Below are 18678 nucleotides of genomic sequence, written 5' to 3'. Positions count from 1 at the left end.
AAAAGCGTACATTGCAAGCAATGACTGGGTTCACAGACCTTCCCACGCTGCACTCAATTATACCCTGTGACATCACAATCCACCCCCAATTCCCACATCACACAATTAGGTCATTGACACATTTGAGATGCCCAGCAGAACTTTAATAATCTACCCTGGTCGCCTCATCCTGATTGTCATGCGAATGGCTGCCCACTATGTGACCATCAGAGCCTTGAACCACAGACATAGTGCTACACAAATATTGCATTATCAGGGAAAATGTTCTATGGTGTGATTTGAAACTGCTGTGGTTCTTGCCGGCTCCATTAGAAAATCGCATTTCATAAATGTTTTTTAATTATAAAATGGTCATGTATTCATTACTTGCTTGCGGAGCTTGTGAGCTCTAATCTGCTGACCTCAAAAAGTAACAACCACTGTGTTCTTCCTGCAGTGCTGGCTTGGGACCACAAACTCTGCACTAATTAACCAGCTGCAGTGGCCTTTGCCTCAATCAAAATGCTTGCACACGTTTAAAGTGGAAACAAGCTTATAGGGCCTATTTACTGCATTTCATTCTACTACTATGCATGATTATACTTACCTGTGCCACAGGATTTATGGATTTGTTTTATTGAGCCTTTAATCTCACATATATCAGAAAGGTCCCACTCCCCTGTTACTGTGCTACTACTGCAGCTGATAATTGCGTTCCATCAGACCATGCTGAATTTGCATTTTTATTATACCCCTATAGCCGACACATGCACAAAACCCAAACAGAATCCCATGCTGACATTTTGTGCGTTAATTTGAGCGGCTTGGTGAATTTGTACTTGAGTCCAGTCAAAGCGATAATGCCCCTGCCTCAAATCTGGAAGACCGCAGCAAGCAGCATTTTTTCCAGCAATTCTGCAATCAAATGTACCGAATCCTGCAATCAGAGCACCATGGTGGGAACAATCTTAAATAAAACATGCTGCTGCCATAAAAATTCTGAAAACAGGTTGCACACATCAAGCTCACGGGAGGGACACTCACGACTACGATTTGACATCTGGAGTTGTTTCTTAGGCTCAAAGTGTTGTACGTGATTCACTTGTGCACCAGCACGCAATGCTGCAAATCACTCCAACCACAAAAGCAAACTTTCCACGTTACACTAAAATTACTTTGATGCGATGTGCAATGTGCAATTCAAAGCATCCAAAACCCGGCCCAACAATTGGATAAAAATATGCACACTGGTATGTCAGCTCATTCCACCCAAACCTGCTCACTAGCTCCTGGAAACAAATCTATACGCAACTGGTACTTTGACCATTTCATGCAGAAAACATCTGCCAGTTGTCATGCCAACAAGAGAGACTGCTCCCGAACTCATCTTTCTCTCTCTTTCTTACCAGTAACAATGTTGCATTCGGTGGCTCGAGCGCTACCAAATATGCCAAAACCAAACATGTCCACACCATATACCAGCCCAGGAACCACATTCTGTTTACAAAACGTTATAATTGGTTAAAAGGAGTATCAACAATAGCATTTGGAGACCCCCTTCATTTGGGCAATATAGACAAAGACCGTGGATCGTAATTGACAATGTATACTCAATTTAGAGGGTCCTTTTCTAAAACGAAAACCCAAGTATGAAAACTGATTTAATGATTCTAATGGGGTGGAACCCATTTTCCAGCTAAAGTTGGGAGGCTTTCTATCAAGAATGAAATGCATTGTATAGTTTTTTTGTGTGTTTTTCTTTTTAGATGTTAACCAACAAATCATTGTCTTTTTCATAGACTTCAATCTTGTCTACACAGATCTGGATGCAAATATCCAGCAATGTATGACGTGACAAGTTCCTTCTGTTCACTTGCTGCATACCCTTTCTTCGAAATGACTCACAATATTACTATAACATGCAGATTAGAAACACAATAAGAAAGTGGTGAGACTGGGCCAGTTATGTTTACTGGGGACTTTGCGTAATGGGATGATGATCATAGGGACCAAAGTCTGATAAATGGGAATGGCAGTAAATGGAACTTCAGGTGGAGCTTCAGTGGCTGCTAAAGTTATTTCATGAGCTGCACCAAGCCGCCAATTGTGGAGTGCATGGCACATGTAAACAACTTGTCACGCTTTACACTGAGAAAGTGAAGGGAAAAACCCTAACAGCTAGTCTATATCTTAGTTCCATGCTACTGTGCCAATTCATTAGGTACCTTCTGTGGTACCAAGGCTGTAACTGCTCCTCTGTTGTGGTTCTCACATTAGTTATGTTGGTCCCCTTTGCTAACCATGGCAGTCTCCCCACTTGTTTATGTTCCTGTCATTGACAAACAGCATTCCCTTTTCACAGGAAATAACAGAAACCAACCACTTCACTAATTAGTAGCAACTTGCTCTGCATTTTCAGCTGCAACCCTTCTCTTGCAATGTGCATCCAGATGGCAATGTCTTTCGACCTCATCACAATCCCAGTAACCAAAATTACCTGGACAAATCCCCAGATCCACGCTGAAGAGAATGGTGGGCTTCTTCTTGTTCCTTTGGTAAAGTTTCCTCGACTTTCATAAGGATGCAATGAATTGAAGAGATTAGTTACTTGAAATAAATTAAAAGAAAGCCATAATTTAAATGAATGTCACTGTGAGTACTGTTTACAAGTGTTGATGAAGGGACATGCATTGGGTATCTGAAGAGCACCTTATAAGGGTTCAGTCCCGCGTTTTGACCACCAGTGCTATGCAATCTGAACAACACTATGGGTAGGGCCTGTGGCAACCTGAGTACAATTTCACCAGTTTATTTTTCAGTTCTCCATTTTGTCTCTCCTATATCCCCACTGATTGTTGATGGTGTGCACAGGAGAGCTTGAGTTGAGTTTTCAGGGCAATGCAGAGTACCTTCATTAGTTGGCCTTTGCAGTGAGCACCTCTCTCACTGTTTATACTAACTGGTACACCAAATCCTGATATAAAATCCCGGATGAGTATCTTTCCAATGATAATATTGTCTGCCCTTCAGCATGGGAAGGCATTTTTCCAACCTGAGAATGTATCTACGATGAAGAGTGCATATTGAAAGTTATTACACTTCGCAGCAGCACGAAGTCCACCTGCAGGTTTACAAATGGCCTTGAGGCCTGTGGGTGTGTTTCTGGTTTAGTACGTACTGCTTTCCCAATATTATTTTGCTGGCCATTGCAGAAAAGTCTGTAGCATACCAGTCCTGATTTAGGGATGCTATCATATCCCCCTTTCCTGCATGATCGTGATCATGATATATGGGATCTAAGTAGGCTAAAGGTACTTTGGGGATGGCCTGGCAACCATTATTGCCCCATCACAAGGAGTCTTCTTTGTGCAAGTTCAAGTATCTCCTGTGATGTGCTAAGTTGCCTCCTGAATCTGTGCCAATTCTTCTAGTATTTTGAAAGGAGGGCTTTCGCTGCACTTTTTAATTGTAACACATATTGTGGGTCATCACAAGGTAGGCAGTAAGGGGTTAACGGCACTGGTAAAGGTGCCGGAGCCATCAACACCTTACCGTCCCATTACGAGTCTGCTTGCGGGACCCGCTAGCGGGTCCCACTAGCAGACGAGGATGCTAACAACGGGCCCATTATTAACCGGCCCGTTGTTAGCATCATCCCCATTCCCATTGAGCCCTATGGGGGCTTGAATGGGAATGAGGATGGGTTCCTCGAATGAGGAATTACTGGGCCCTCCAAGGTCGGAATGGCCCGGTAATTCCTCATTCAAGGAACCCGGACCCGGTACCCGGTAAGGGGGTAGCCATGCCGGTAATGGCGGTATGGTTACCTCCTTCCTCGTAATGACCCCCATTGAGCCTTGGGTTTGGCTGTCTGCTGTAAGGGATCAAGAGTCTGGGGGCCATTACGAGGTAGGCGGTAATGGAAAAACGATGCCGGTAAGGGATTACCAGCACCGCATACTGCTCCGGGCTATCACGAGTCAACAACCCGGTATCAGCGCCACCGCTGATACTGTGCACCCCCGTACCGGCATGTGTGCGGGCACGCGGCCCTTTGGTCCGGCAATACCAGGATAGCACTAACAGGAGGACATCACAAGTCATGCGGACATGCAAATATCGCCATCATGAAGGCAGTAATAAGGGATACAAGGATGCCGGCATCACCAGCATCATGAACCATCCGCAAACAGCAATGTGCAGTTTTTCCAACTGCCACAGGTGCAAACAATCAGCACAGGTGGAGGCAATGGAGTCTGGCCCAGCACAAAAGGAGCACACCCACACATCACACCCCATTCCACACCAAAATGATTCCACTTGCAGTAGCAATATTGGGGCTGGAGGACATGCTTGCATTGCTACACCAGCAACAACAACAACAGGCACCACAGAGGAGACGCAGGAGGAGAAGGAGGGTGAGACAGGCCCAGCAAGCCCCACCAGTGCAGCCAATGGTACCACACAGGCAGCCCACAATTCCTTGCATCAGAGCCAGTCCATTTAACCTAACCTTTGTGCAGATCCACACCCTGTACTGTCTGGACCAGGACACCATCACCACCATTGTGGACATGATACACAACGACATTGTCAGCCTGATTGAAATACGCACTGCCATCCAACCTCTACTGAAGGTAGTGTCTTTGCTACACTTCCTGGCCACAGGCACCTACCAGCCCACAGTGGGGCACATGCATGGCATATCACAACCCTTATTTTCTCGCATGCTGAACCAAGTGCTGGATGCCCTCCTGAAGCACTCAAGGAACTACATATCCCTACCACAGACTGCCCAGAAGATCTTAGACACGAAAGTTGGCTTCCATGCACTGGCAGGCATGCCAAATTGTATTGGTGCACTTGACTGCACCCACGTTGAATTGATGGTCCCGCATGCCACGCAGGTGGTGTACTGCAATCGTGAGTTATATCACTCCATTAATGTACATATGGTATGTGACTCCAGCAAGATCATTACAAATTGTTGTGTCCGATTTCCCGGATCAACTCATGACTCAATGGTCCTGCGGAACTGCACGCTTCCACGCTACATGAAGCCTCATGCAGGACGATGTGCCTGGCTGTTTGGTAAGTCGCATGACAGGCACATGGCAGTGTAATGGGGGAGAGATGCACACACCACCATGGCGTCATTGTTGTGGTGACAGCACAATGTCCACATCGCAAAACACTGTGCCCCAAAGAATCCCAAACTGAACATGACAACCAATCCCCATAGCAATGATGGAAGATGCACACCAATTACAACATGCCTATCTTTCAACCAGCCCACATCCCACAACACATCCACCACCCATCATCAGACCTCACCCTCTGTAACACAATCCAGCAACATGCTGTCAGTATGCACAATGTAAATGTCTGCAGCAATTCACAACACAGGACAAGAATCCATGAGAGTGCACACATCAATCTCACCAAGGGAATGCACTGCTTGTCACAGGGCCACCACCACAATAGCGCTGCATGTCACAATGGGAATAATAAGCGCTGAATGATAAATAATGCTGAGACTTCTGCCAATGCTGCCAGTAGTATTATCATACTAATCACTGCACATCACATTGAAGGCACATTTTCGCTGTTTTAGCTGGTCGGGTGGGGCACTCCTGTACAGGCATGATAAGGTGGCCAAGATCATCATCGCATGTGTCATGCTGCACAACATGTGCATCCGACGGAACGTGCCTCTGCCCCCTGACATTGAACAGCAACCACCAGGTGAGGATGAAGAAGAAGAAGAAGATGGGTTTGTACATCATCCCGGTGGCGATGCACAGGAGGCATGTGCTGTGCGCCAGTCTGTGGTAGGCCAATATTTCTAAGACACATGGTGCAGAGGGTGCCATAAATGTGGGACTGAGGGCACTGGGTGTGGGGGTACATGGACACTATGCACTGTAAACCAATAAATGACACATACACAATAAGGAATGTCCAGTCAAGTATGTTTTCTGGTACAAGACGGGTGTATTTAACAGAAAAAAGTAACAAGTGCTCATACCCGCCACCTCACACACACACCCTCCCCCCTCCACTTTCCCCCCACTACTTCTCCCTCCTCGTCACATTACTATCAGTGATATATTGTTTCACTTGTCCGGTCAGCTCCTGCTGGCATGCCTCCCGGTCCCGGACCCCTGTGAAGGTGGATGGCATGTGTGGCAAGGGGCCCAAACCTGGTGGGTCCTGTGTGGGGCTCCAGGCCTCTGCTTCAGCCTCTCCTCCCGACTGGACATGCCATCGGGTGAGCTGATGGGTGTGTACTGGTGTGCTTGGGTGGGGCTGGGTGTGCCAAGGAATTCCATGGAGCGGTTGCCCTCCTCAGGGACACAGACCTCGCCTTGGGAAAGTACCTCAGTGCCACTTTGTGGCGCAGTGGCAGCTGCCTCCCCAACTGAACTGGTAGCTGCAGACAGGGTCCCATCTGCCACCGGCTCTACGCGGATTCCACAGGTGTTGGAACTTTTGGAGTAGTGGATGACCTATGACGCCCCTGTTCCCTGCCATCCAGTGCAGCCTTTGTCCTCGGTTGCTGATGTGCCTTGCCAGTGCCCTTGGTGGTGGAAGGCCTGTTAGTGTCTACCCTGGACCTGGCCCTCTTCGTAGAAGTGGTGGCCTGTGCTGCAGAGTTCTCTGCATCGCTGTCTGTATCACAGCCTGTGGGGGACCATAAGAGGGACGGCATCAGTGATGGTTGTACATGCATCATGCATACAATGGTATTAGTGCAGTTGTAAACATTTGATGACTTTCTGTCCTACTGTTGTGGAATACAGGTTATCAGCCATTTGGTGAGGTTGCTCAGGCATACGTTATGTTCACACATGTGTGAGGTAGTGTCTGCTGTGTGACATGCCTTTGTGTTGTGGACTGCGTGCAGTGTGACACATGCCGTTTCCCTGTTTGTGGTGTATGTCTCAGGTATGGCATTGGCATGCTGCATGCATGTGGATGTGTCAGTGCTGGGGACCGCAGATAGGCAGGGATGTGTCCATGTGTGTTGTAAGAGGATTCAATCCAGCACTACAGCTAAGTCAATGCCTAGTCTGGGATACTGAATGGAAACCCTTATTGATATATCTTTATGTCCAGTTCATGAGTTCTGGATGACTACCCCTATATAACACCCCTCTCTTGGAACCCCCCTGATCCCACTGAGCCAAGAAGTAGTTCTGTTTTGCAAGTTTAAACGGTTTATTTGAGAATGTAAACAATATATATATATCACACTTTATAATAAATTAATAATTAATATCACACTTCAGAACATGAGCAGTTAACAACAATGGGTAATGTTCTACTAATAAACTGATTTGATTACCGAGGAGTAGTATAAAGGATGAGGTAGCACGCTTGGGAATAGGAACAGAAGAATAAGGTGGTAGAGAATTCTTTATCTAGTTTCAGATGGATGCAATGTTGAATGAAAATGCAATACAGAAAATACTCAATATGATTTCAACCAAACAATGTAATCACTTTTCTCTGGCAATCCACTCCCCCCCTTATGCAATGTAAGTTAATGAAGAGGATCACACACAGTTCTCAGAAATTCAATCAAATGTAATTCAGTTCACCCCAGCAAGCTTAGACTACAGAAGTTTGAAACACAGGCCCAAAATGCTTTTATATGTGCTGGCAATGAAGTGAGGAATATGCTGAAAATGGTTTTAATTCCCTTTAAGAGGTTCAGGGTGAGTGAAATATACTTGGGATGAGCTCAGGCTCACTTTAGCAAGGATCTAGGAGTAACTAGCAGGTTAAACGAATTTTTGGCAAAGGAAAGCAAGGAAGCTGCTGTTTTGACACATGGCTGGATTTTTTAACCAAATCGCGAATCGCGGCAACATTCGCGAATGCGTGAATCACGATTACGGCAAAAGGAGCAAGTCGGTTCTAAGCCTGTTGAAAAGCTGAGATTCTAAGCTTTCAGAGGAAAGTTAAACCAAGTTCCTAGCCCAAACGGTTCCAGCGATACGGACAATTAAATAAAGGTAGTTTTTCGGATTTGAAATTTTAAAAGTTCAAAGCGACAGGTTACAGCTTGCAGCTAGAAAATGACAGGTGACAGCTTTGCAAATGACAGGTGACAGTTAGGAGGCAGTTCTGGTTAGATTAAAATAGATTGAATTATATTGTTTTAACTAAGAGATTGGTTCTGCACAGTTCTCTTAGGTGCTCACAATATATTTTGAAATAGGCCTCCCCACGGATCTGGTCAGGTTTTGGACTGGACTCCGGTTCTGGTCTCGGCACTTCACAGTGATCTGGGTCAGCTCTCTGGTTCTGCTAACAGCGGTCTGGGTCACTCTGGATCTCTGGCCTCTGGTTCTGGATACTGCTCTGCTTTCTCTGGGTACAGCACTGCTTCTGGATCTTTCTGGCACAGGGTTTCAGGCCAGAATCAACACCTGGGTCCGGCTGTGAATAGTCTGCAAATGATTTTTGGGCCTGCTGACAAATACTTTTGCTTGCAGTGGGCCTTCTTGGTTCAAAGTTCTGTAGTCTCTGTTTAGCTTGGAAGTCTAAGTGTAGGATCTCTGGATGTGAAGTCGTCGGTCAGCATGCTCCGCAGCAAATGGAATTGAATCTCTCTACCTGTCCCAGCAGTCTATTTTTATGTGTTTTGAAAGTGGGTGGAGAGGCTAGCTTTCTAGGCCCAACCCCTTCAGAGTTCTGATAGGTTGGAGAATTCGTTGCGTTCTCACTGGAGAGGAGGATTGTGTGTCAGAATGATGTCATTTAATGGCTTGCAGAAAGGACACTCCCCTGTCAAATTGCACACAAATCTATATTTGATCAAAATACACATTTCTCAAATACATAGTGGTTTGTCATTGCAAGTACATATTATCTATCACATGAGGTATACTCTGTTCAAACTCTACTCTTCCTGAGGGCTTGCATTCAAAAATGGCAACTTATTTTCGATTTTAGTGGGTTATGCAACCTTGGTTCTTCATTAAAAATTATACACATATACACGGCCTGTCCATACATACTCCAGTAAATTCCCATGTCTCTAGTTTAAACACAGAGTCGGTAGTATCAATAAATGGCGGGGTTTTGCCCCAGAACATCACACAAATTGGAGTTTGGGCTTGAATCGAAGGTACATTTTTTAAATTAAGGCTCTCAAAGTTATACATTCCTGTCATTTGATTACAAAGAGTTATCAGTATTTTTATAAACTATATATTTTGCTTTCAATTGAGTTCTCAGAGTGTTGGAGTCCGCCTCCAAGACTTGGGTGGGTCAGTGACCATGCCTCTGATGGCAGGCAGGCCTTTGTTGACAGGAAACAGTCAAAATCAACGTATTCTATTCAAGTGCAAGAGCCTATTGTGTAGTCTCCAGGAGGCTGCCAGCCAGTCTGCCTTCTATCAATCAAGAGGTCATGTGAGATTCTGACTCCTGGTGTGAATCTGTGGAGGTGAGAGGTTTCCCAGCCTTTGGCCTGTTAATTAAATCAGATTGTCTTCTGGGAACAGCATGTGGTTAAGATTTTAATTAACTCCCAGCCTTTGATGTAAAGGCCTCTCCTGCAACTCCTGACATGCAGTTTCCCTGTCAGAGTTTAGACCGCTAGCACCGCCCGCAGTCAAAAGCGGGTACTGCATGCATTTTTGAGATCTTTCTTGGATTAATGCATTCCAAACAGGAATGGTTCTTACATGGTAGTAAATAATCCTTGCTTAACATTGTTTTGATGGGGCTTCTGACAGTAAAATGGTTACGTGGAACCCCACAAAAGGGTTGAATCTTTAAAGTGGTCCGATGAGCCACAATTTCAGCAACATTTTGACATCAGTAACAGTGGATTTTGTTAACAAAGATCTTTCTTTACACTGGTGGGTAGCAAGTTAGGTAACCATTTTGGTGTGCGCACAAACTGCGTGGTTCTCCTGGATTCTGGCGCACATGTGGGCTTTTTGGTCATCTTGGATTTTCTAAGTCCACAGCACCAAATGTTGCAGCATGATAGCTCAAACGTGGGTCAGGACACCCAACAAAGCCCCCCACGCGACTGCACTTTGAATTTGAGTCGATGGGGAGTCGGGTGCCCAGAAGGTGATGACCCACGCACTGGTATGTCCGCATAATCATCTTCCAATTCTGCAAATGGCACAGTTCAGCATCTTTTCCTCCATCCGGTACTGATCGATCGGCTCTCCTCGCCAGACCTGATGGGAATATTGGGCGGTACCACGGGCCCCTTGGGTCTCTGCTCAGGACCACATAAACTTGAGAAACACAGAATTTGATAGGTTATATGTAGGATATTTTAAGTTAGAACTGAATTAATCTGAGACAGTACCCTCTAGGATTCCAGAGGATTCCTCCAGTTGTTGCAGGGTGTGCCTGGGATGGCAACACTTCAACTGGTTAATGTGGACCCACTTGTCTTCCCCCTCTGCCAAAGGACCTTTAGGGATGTGGATCTTGTAGGCCACAGGGGAGATCTTGTCTATAATCTCATAGGGTCCCTTCCATGTAGGCAAACATTTTCGCTGTTTCGCCTAGTTTCTTTGGAAGTTGTATAAATAGACCGGGTCCCCCACCTGATATTCCTTACTGGAAGTTTTCAGGTCATAGTGGGTCTTCATGCTATCAGCTGATCTTTCTAGATTCCGCTGAGCATAAGCAAAAGCATGTTGAAGGTGTTTCCTTAAATTCTCCACATACTCATGTGTTGTGGAGGCATTTATCAACGTTTGCTCTTGGGTTCTGTAGAGCAAATGCTGAGGAAGCACCATCTTGCGTCCGGTCATCAACTCAAATGGTGACATTTTGGTTGCAGATGAAGGGGTAGATCTGATGACCATTAGGACCAGAGGTAATCAGATACCCCAACTTGGCCCAGAACTGCCACAAACTTTTTTAAGATGCTCACAATGGTTCGGTTATATCTCTCTACTGCCCCAGAAGAAGCTGGCCTATAAGCAATGTGTAGCTTTCTCTTGACCCCCAGTATCTCCGACATCTTTGTCATCACTTCACTAGTGAAGTGGCTACCTCTCTCTGACTCAATCCTTTGAGGTAGACCAAAACGGGAAAAGATGTGGTTAATCATCAGGGCAGCTGCAGTTTCTGACTTGCAATTTTGGGCTGGGAGACATTCCACCCACCTGGTAAACAAGCATGTAACGGTCAACATGTACTTGTTTGCTCTAGACGAGCGAATCACAGGGCCGACAAAGTCGATTTGCGAATCTGACCATGGCAGTGTCATCCCCTTCTTTTGGAGAGGCGCACAGTGTGTGAGGGATGATGGCTGAAATTGTGCACACACAATACACCCCTTCAAGTATTGGTCGAGTTCCTGCCCCATGTGTGGCCAGTATGCAACCTCTCTTAAGATTTTCAGTGTTGTGTGAAACCCCCTATGATCGGCGGTGACCGCATCATGGGTGTGACTTAACATCAGGCTTCGGAATGAGGTAGGAACCACCCACTGATCATGGCTAGCTTTGGATTTCCTTACCAGCAAACCGTCTTGGATCCGGAACATTTTTGGACATTTCATCAACACTCTTAGGTCCTCTTTCCCAATGTAATCGGTATCCGTCAGGGGAAAGTTCTCAGGGTCCTCAAGGTGTTGGTAAAACTTACCAATAATTGGATCCCCCTTCTGAGCTGTAATCAAATCAGCATCAGGGGTCTCCTTACTCCATTGGGCAGTGGAAAGATCATTGTGAGTATTTGTCTGGGACCTAGTGATAGCAGTGACCTGGATTTCCCCCAACAGGGACTCTATCTCGATTAGATCCCCTTGGATGGCCCCGGTTTTGGCCAGCTGATCAGCTAAGTCATTTCCAGTTTTGTCTGGTCCCTCTACTTTGGAATGACCCTTGATCTTTTTCCAATATATGGTCATCCCATTCGATGTGACCAGATCATCAATGTTTTGGATCAACTTCCCATGTTTCAAGGCTTTGTTGTTAGCACATAACATGCCTCTGGTTTTTCCAATTAACCAGGTGCTCCACGAACCCGTTCCGTACATAATCAGAATCTGTGATTATGACCAGTTTGTGGAGTTGATGCTGGACAGCAGTGAGGATGGCCTGATGCACAGCCATCAATTCTGCCACCTGACTTCTTCGGGGACCAATTTTGTATCCAGCGGAGGGTTCTGGGGACTCATTCACCCATGCATTCCCTACGCTGGCCACTAGTTCTTTCTTCCCGTTGTTGTCAACATGGTAAGAGCATCCATCCACATAGACAGTGGGCATTCCCTCAAACTTGTCCTCTTCAAAGACTTTGTGTGGGGAATTAAGGTATGCCTCCATGTTGTCCTTGATGTTTAGACTTTCGTCCTCGAGACAGTTTTCTCTGGCACAATCATGCAAGTCAGCCAGACCTTGCGCGAGGGGACTCTTCTTGTTTTGGCCATATCTGACCTCCATAGGAAAGCCTTGCATTGACAGAATCCAGGAAGTAATTTGGGAATTACTCACATTTACGGCCCGGATTCTGTCACTTTGGAGATATTGCAGAGGCTGGTGTGGAGTCTCCACTATGATGTGATCCCCCTGGATAAACGGGCGGTAATTCTTCAATGCCCACACCGTTGCCAGGAGTGCCTTCTCACAATCGTTGAATTTTTCCTCCACAGAGGATAAAGTTTTGCTCGCATAGGAGATTACTTTATTGACCTTGTCATGCTTTTGGTATAATACTGCCGTCAAGCACGTATTAGAGAACCCCGTCACCAGGAAGAACTCCTTGTTTCTGACAGGGTAAGCTAGGCAGGGCGCTTGTGAGAGGCTTCTTTTGAGTTGTCTTACTGCCTCGGATTGTTCTGGACCCCATTCCCACTTGACCCCCCTTCAGGAGATGAATCAGGGGTCTGGTGATCTCTGCGTAGCCCTCAATGAACTTTCTGCTGTAATTAGTCAGTCCAAGGAGGCTCCTTAGTTCCCGCAGAGTTGTGGGGTCTTTCAGTTTCTGAAGTGCTTCCACTTTCTTTTCCTGGGGACAGAGACCCTGAGGAGTAATCTCATGCCCCAAGAAATTAACACGGGTTCTACACCACTGTGCTTTCTGAAAGGAAAGTTTTGCTCTGGCGGCCCTCAACTGGGTCAGAACATAACGGATCTCCGCTATGTGTTCCTCCACAAATGAACTTTTGATGAGGATATCATCTACATAAGCCAGGTTACCCCTTGCACCCAGGTCGGGCATGGCCTTGTGTAGGAAAATGTTGAATTCATTGCCGGAGTTGAGGTATCCGAAGGGAGTCCGGGTCCATGTGTACTGCTGGCCCCCAAAGGTAAAAGACAGCTTGTATTGGTCCTCCCTACTGACAGGCACAGTCCAGTATCCATTGGTCAGGTCTATTGCAGTGAATACCTGTGACCCCTGGATCTGGGCCAGCCCTTGGTCAATGTAGGGCAGAGGCCATTGGGAAGTATGGACCCGTTTGTTGAGCTCCCTGAGGTCGGCACAGAGTCTCCACTGGCCGTTTGGCTTCAATATTCCCAGCACCAGATTATTGAAGGTGCTGCGTATTGGACAAATTATTCCCCGGGACTCAAGGTTCTTAATTATTTCAGTAAGGGACTCCATGGATGTGAGAGGCAAACGATATTGCTTCACAAACACTGGAGTCATGCCAGGGTCCGTGGGGATTGTTGTTGTGTGGATGTCGGTGACCACAGTCATATGAGTCTACCGCAAAGAGATCTTGGAAATCCAAGAAAACTTGTTTCAACTTTTGCTTTTGTTCCAGACTCACACAGGCATCAGCTAGGTTGACTCTCTCTTCCACCATCTGCCTGAAGCCTGGAAAGACTTCTGGTTTGGCTTTCTCAGCAGCCTCCTCCAGCTGGGTGGAGAAGTCCCTGGTCAGAGTGCTGATTTGGACTGGAGGCCTCAGGTGGGAAAGGCAACCCTGATGGGCCTGGAAAATCACCTCATCACTCCTGAAGTCACAAGTCACATCTTCCTTACCATAGGGGCAGGAAGTGTACACCAGAAAGTTCCCCCCATGCCGGGTAAAAATCCTTTCTGGTGTTGTATTGTCATCACTGTCACTGTCAAAACAGTCCTTGGGGATTGGTCCTAACAGCTCATTTCCTAAATCAATGGAAAAATGTCGGTCATCAACCGCCATTCCAATAATGGTGCCTGCGGCTAGAGTAATACTCTTTAAGTCGCTGTTATCCACCTCTATTAGAATGGTGTCATGTTCTATGTTGACTAATGGTGTTGGGTTTACCCCTAACCCTTGCTGTTGGAGAGAAGCATTTAGATGTATGTAAGCATCAGGGTTTTTCAAATGTTGTCCTCTTTTAACTTTCACTTCCAGGGAGAATTGTCGGGTCCTTTCTGGGATAGTGACTTCCTCTTTAATCTGAATTTCAACTGCATAAGGTAGCAATTGAGCTGACCTAAATGCTTTTTCTGGATCATCAAAGCCCATGGGATTATCCGCTAATCGGGACCAAGCTTTGAAGTTTATTAGGTCCAAACTAATGGCAAAGCGATTGAGAATGTCACTGCCTAAGTAACAGGCGGCAGTGACGTCTCGCACGACCCAACAATTATGGACTATGCTCTTTTTGCCAATGGAGATTTTGAGCATACACCTGCTTGGCAGGAGCTGCTTGGAATTAGGTGCTTCCAGGTCCATTTCCCATTTGTCTATCAGTTTGAATGTGGGAATGGCTGGATCTTTTGGGAGTTGGCGGAAAATGGCTTCGCTGATGAAGCTCTTACCATTGTTCACACACACTCGAGCGAGAACAGAGTCCTTCCCATCATTTAACTGAACAGGGATGAACAAATGCTCTCCAATTTGCTGAATATCAGCCAGGCTCTGAGCTGATTTCACATCTTTCTGGACTATAGGAGTGGGAGTTTCTGATTGTGGATTAGTAAAGAATTTCAGGGTGTTTCCTTCCAGTGTGGAATACCATTTTAAACTGGAAGGAAGGTTGATTTTCAGAAATAGAGAGGACCCCCCATCACCAGTCTGTTGTCCTACTGCTATTACTGTCACGTCTGGAATTTGGTTGTTCTGGAAGTGAAATTGTACTTGGTCAGATTTTTGTTCAACCATGTGGCAGGTGCCGTTTAAACTAACATGGTTGACACTCTGTTTTAATTTTATCGGTCGGCTAGTCTGGGTCCAGAGGACCTTGTTTACACAATCTATTAGGGGTGACAACCTTCTCAGGAGGTCATTCCCTCGTAAACAAGGGGTGCCCTCTGGAGTCACTACTATGACTGGGTGTCTCACCTTGTGTCGCCCAATTTTAATGTCCAAGTCTGCAGTCCCATCAACGGGAAGTTCCTTCCCGTCAAAGTTCTGCAGTTGTCCAGGAAGAGAGGTGAGAGGAATTCGGTAATTCTCCCCCCTTCCTGCATTTAGTTCCTCAAAGGCCCTTTTGGACAGAATGGTAGCTTGGGATCCAGTGTACACCAGTGCCAAAATTGTACCCTGCGCCTGTACTTGTACCGGGGCATAGTATCTTCCCTCCTTCTCCTCAAGGGGGCACAGATAATGCACATTTTTGGACAGCTGGTGGGCTAACTTTCTGGTTTTTTACATTGCTAGCGAAGAGATTTGGGCAGAATTCTGTGTGAGCCTTGGGAAGCTGAAAGAAAAAGTTGGCAACTGGAGATCAGAGCCATTGTGGGTTCCCCTGGTTCCGGTTCTGGGCCGCCCCCCCCTTCTTGGAGGCAGTCACCAGGATGGGTTTGAACCAGGGGATTTCGGTATTGTGGGTTCTGGGATGAGATGATGGGCGGCGGTAGCTCAGTCTCCATATCTCCCCAGTCTGAATTGACATCCCTTGGGACCCATTTTTCTTTGGGAGGAGTTCCCCCATCTCTGAAGGAGAAGATCCTTTTCCCAGGATCTTCTGAGGATCCCTCTCCCTCAAATTGGAAGACCTGTACTTCCTCCACAAAGTGGGTCTATTTGGATCCTTTGTTTCTCCTACCCCACCCTCTGCTCCTTGGGAGGCAGGCTCTCATGGATAGGAGATTTTGTTTCCGGTTCCTGGTTTTCCAGGGGCTGTTTACAAATTGGGAAGGAAGCTTTCTCCAAGGCTTTACACCCCCTTCCCCTTGTGCCTCCTCCCTGGGAACCGGTGTGTTATCGGGGTGCTGCCCCCGTCATTGTTCTGGAGCACCAGGACCCGAGTTTGGGGCAATCTGCGGTGGCATGCTCATCTGAGGGTTCTGTTGAGCCCTCAGTATGTGTCCCAGATCTCGTGCCATATTTTGGACCTGGCGCTCAAGTTGTGAAACCCGCTCAGGCTGATATGGGGCTCTATTTTCTCCCCTGGGCTGATCCCGGGAAGGGTAGCTATCCCTTCTCTGGTAGTACCCCTGGTTGGGAAGATTTTGGTACCCCTCCACCCTTGGCCTCCCCTCTTCCGGATTAGGTTGTCTGGGCTCAGGGAATTGGGTGGATACCTGGGGAAAAAGTTCTGCCCAGGATTTGGAGAATTTCTGCCCTCCTGGGGGAAGTTGGGAGGGAAGTTCCCTGGGTTAGGTGCTTGGCCGGATCTCCCCCCCTTGGGCTGGAGGAGTCCACACATAACACAGGATTGGTCGATTTCCCTTGTAGCGGGGACTTACATAGTCAGGGGAGCGGGGGACCCCATTTGTGGGACTACCTCCTCGACTCCCTGTCTGTGACTGGCCCGAGGGCCTTCTGGGCTTAGGATTATTAGGTGCAGGTAGGTTTTTAGGCCCCCCCATCTCCAAGTCTAAAACGGGGGCAACCTTTACCTCTGCCACCTTGGCAGCAGCAGGGGTGCTGTTGGTTTTGGGGTTTTTGGGCGCATTATTTTTATTTTCTATGGGCTTCTGCACCTCATAGATCAGGGTAGCCTGTTCAATGACCCAGTCTAAAGATCTTTTCTCGTGAAATCTCTCACGAGCTGGGTCATGATGTATTTGGGCAAGGCATGGAAAATTGTATTGACAAATTCTCTGCTGTCTGTGCGCACCCTTCTGGTGGTCTGCGCAAAGGCACGTTTCAGTTCTTGCACAAATTCTTGTGGGGCCTGATCCTCCCCACATTGCAAATTGTAGGCTGCCTTGTGAGCCTCTTGGGGATTTCTGTGAACAGAAAAATGTTTTAATATGGCCGCCCTATCGGTGGACCACCTTCAATGATTTTGGTCCTCCAGCCCCGCAAAGAAACTGGAGTATTCTGGTGAGAAGGTCCACTTTACACATTGAATACAGCTTTGGTTCCCAAACAGAATACTTGGCGTTCTTGTGATAAGGCGTGATGACACTCCTTATTGCCTTTATTTGCTTCAATGGGTCCTTAAGCAAGGCCCTTTTTGCCTTATTGGCCTTTTTGGTTCGGGTAACCCTGGTCCATTCATCCTCTGACTCAGAGGCACTGCTCCCAGAGGTTCCTGTCTGATCTTCCAGGTTTTCCTGGATTCTGCGAGCCTGGGAGTGGCTGGCAGAATGTGGGGACCTGGTCTCCTGTGTCCTGTACCGTTCAGAGGAGTCTTCAGATTCCTCTTTACTGCCAGGATTTGATGGGTACCCCCCCCCCACTGACCTAACTGGGCAGAGGTTTTCAAGATGCCCTTAATGGGCCTACTCTACTGGGGTTCTCCACTAAATTGCACTGCGCTTGGGTGCCCATACCCAGATGCCTGCCCCTCCATACCTGGGTGGTACTGGCCTATGAGCCCCATGCTTTTGGCTGGATAGTAATCTGCCATCCCCGTAGCCCGGTGCTCATGTACGCCAGGGGACATGGGGGTGGCAGAGTCCAGGGACTGAGAGAGATAAAGGCCTCTGGTACTAGGGCTCCTGAGGTTATGCTCAGGAGTTTCCCTTTCCCAGCGAACCTGGTCTCTATTCACCCCTGCTCCCTGTTGCAATGCAAAAGCCTGTGCCTTCAGTTCCTCAGTTAAGGCCTTACTAGACTCTATCAGTCTCTCGTGCATCGCTACCTGTTGTTGGAGCCTATCGTTGTGCTGGCAGGGAGCCTCATTCTCTCTCTGCGTTTCCTGATTGGTCCTGGAGCACTGGGCCAGTCTTTGCTACAGGAGGGTTACCTCCTGAGCTGTGTCCCTATTGGCCTGCTCCTGTCTTGCCAGAGCCTCCTCCACCCTCCTGGTGTGCTCTAGCAAGTCCTGGTGTTCTTTTTGGAGGTCACCTAGTCCCTGGTGGGCCAGGTGATTTTCTTCCATTTTTCTTTTTAAGTGGCAGACTTCCTGGCCTAAGGTGTCCCTTTCCTGACTAAGAGTCTGCATCTGTGCCATCAGGTCGTCCCTTTGCCTTTGGAAGGCACCAGCTTTCTGGCGCTCCTGATCAAACTCTGCCTGGGTATCCAGGTCTTTCAGGATCAGTTTATTGCTCTCCTCTTTCTCTCTGTCTAGTTGGATTTGCAGGGTGGCTACCTGCTCTGTGCATGCCCTGTTGAAATTGATCTGTTGCTCCAGCTTTTTCTGGCTCTGCAGTAGGGAGTCCAAACTTTCTTGGCGTTCCTTCTGCAAGGCCAGAATTCTGGTATCCTGGTCAGCCTTTTCCTGTTGCAGTATGTCCATGTCCTCTTTTATTTTAATGATATACTGCCTACTATAATTTTCTGACTCCTGGCTCCTCTGCAGCCTCTGCTCAGAAGAGTCCAGATCAGATTGGGCCTTCTGTAATGCCAGCAGTTGCCTACTCGCCAGA

The sequence above is a fragment of the Ambystoma mexicanum genome, chromosome 1q (assembly GCF_040938575.1).
Source record: "Ambystoma mexicanum isolate Mex_15411 chromosome 1q, UKY_AmexF1_1, whole genome shotgun sequence".
NCBI lineage: Eukaryota > Metazoa > Chordata > Amphibia > Caudata > Ambystomatidae > Ambystoma > Ambystoma mexicanum.
This window is presented reverse-complemented; position numbering follows the sequence as displayed.